Consider the following 2,183-nt stretch of genomic DNA (forward strand, 5'->3'; position numbering starts at 1 on the left):
TTACTAGTAGCAAGGAAAGGTCTCCCTAAAATCAGAGGCATTGTCCTATCTTCCTCCATATCCAACACAATGAAATCAGCAGGAATAATAAAATTGCCCACTTTGACTAAAACATCTTCTATTATTCCCCTAGAATATTTAATGCTTCTATCAGCTAATTGCAGGATAATAGTAGTAGGTGTCAGTTCATGCAATCCAAGTTTTTCAAAAATAGAATAAGGCATTAAATTTATACTAGCACCTAAATCACATAAAGCTTTTTCAAATTCAGTATTCCCTATGGTGCAAGGTATAGAAAAACTCCCTGGATCCTTAAGCTTTGGGGGCAATTTATTTTGGAGGATGGCAGAGCACTCTTCGTTCAATTTCACCATCTCGTATTCCTCCCATTTCCTTTTATTCGACATCACCTCCTTCAAGAATTTAGCATATTTTGGCATCTGTGACAATACATCAAGAAGGGGGAGGTTAATATGTATTTTTCTAAATACTTCTAAAAATTTCTCAAATTGTTTATCCAAGTTATCTTTCAAAACTCTTCCAGGGTAGGGGAGAGGAAGTTTAATAGCATCTAAATTCAGTTTAGGTGTACTCCCTTCGGCCTCCTTTTGTGGATCGACCACTTCAGCTTTCTGGTTATCATTCTGGGTCTCGCCAATTGTCTTCCCACTTCTCAAAGCTATGGCGTTATTTGCTCTCTGGGATTCTTGTCCATGTTGTTGGGTAGTCATCCATCTTTTCTTTCCGACAACAGATTCACAATCTGCCCCATTTGAACTTCTAAGTTCTTGATTGATGCTTCTTGACTTAAAATTCTCTTATCATGTTCCTGGAATTTTGCTTTAGAAGCATTGATGAACTTAGAATTTATCTCTTCCAAATTACTCTTTTTTTCTTGTGGGGGTGGCTGTTGTTGGAATCCCATGGGTGCCTTTTGTTGGTTGTTGTTCCATGAAAAATTTGGATGGTTCCTCCACCCTGGGTTTTATGTGTTTGAGTAGGGGTTGAAATTCGACCTACCAGTATGAGAGATAAAATTAGCATTCTCATGTGAAGCAAAAGGACTACCTAATGGACAATCAGAATTAATATGTCCTATTTGACCACAAAAATCACATGGGGTGCTAGATGATGTATTTATTGCTGCAACATTAAGACTATCTAATTTTTTATTCAGACTAGCAAGTTGAGCAGATAGAGCCGCAAAAGAATCGATATGGTGTACTCCCCTACGATCGGTTCGATCATTACTCCACTGATAGCTGTTTGACACCATCTCTTCTATTGGATCATAAGCTTCCTCTGGTGTTTTTCTCATGATTGTGCCACCTGCAGCTGCATCAATAATAGAACGATTAGAGGGGGTAATACCATTATAAAAGGTTTGAATTTGACGCCAAGTTGGTATCCCATGGTGAGGACACTTCCTAAGCATCTCCTTGAATCGTTCCCATGCTTCATACAGAGATTCCCTCTCTAATTGAGCAAAAGTAGTGTCATCATTAATTAATTTTTCTATTTTAGAGGGTGGAAAATACTTAGCCAAGAATTTTTGGGTCAGGTCATTCCAAGTGGTGATACTTCCTGCAGGGAGTGAGTTAAGCCAATCTTTAGCTCTATCACGCAATGAAAATGGAAATAGTCTAAGCCTAATAGCATCATCACTAACTCCATTATGTTTAAATGTATCACATATTTCCAAGAAGTTAACAATATGTGCATTAGGGTCATCACTTGGCAACCCACTAAATTGAATACTTGTCTGAATCATTTGAGTGATTGCAAATTTGATTTCAAAATTGTTGGTTTGAATTATGGATTTGCAAATACTGGAAGTAGCCCCACCAATGGTAGGACAGGCGTAGTCCAAAAGGGTGCGATTTGCTTCTACCATCTCTTCCTCAACTTCTATTGCTGGTTTGCCAATTTCAACCTCCTCTCTCGTCTTACCATTGTTGGCTCTAACCCTAGCAAGTGCACTAGTTATCAAGTAGTATAAAATATCGTTCCCACGTGGATTTAACAAAATAAGTATTAGAACCACAGTCTTCCCTAATTATTTGGACAATTGAAATTCAGATTTGAGAGAGCAAGAACTACTAAAAATAAAAACTAGAAAAAGAAAATAGAAGCAAGGGTGATCACTAACCGAATATGCAATGGATGAAATCGCTAGGGCTTTT

The 2,183-nt window shown here is 37.8% G+C and overlaps 1 non-coding gene across 1 annotated transcript; it reads left to right on the forward strand.

Annotated features, from left to right (window-relative positions):
- Positions 1 to 1,406: 1,406 nt before the first annotated feature.
- On the forward strand, positions 1,407 to 1,513 carry LOC148789916 (small nucleolar RNA R71). Its single transcript, XR_016079951.1, has one exon. It is a non-coding gene; the product is annotated as a small nucleolar RNA R71 (small nucleolar RNA).
- The last annotated feature ends 670 nt before the right edge of the window (positions 1,514 to 2,183 follow it).

The sequence above is a fragment of the Nelumbo nucifera genome, chromosome 8 (genome assembly GCF_055504915.1).
Source record: "Nelumbo nucifera cultivar China Antique chromosome 8, China Antique-T2T, whole genome shotgun sequence".
Taxonomy (NCBI): Eukaryota; Viridiplantae; Streptophyta; class Magnoliopsida; order Proteales; family Nelumbonaceae; genus Nelumbo; species Nelumbo nucifera.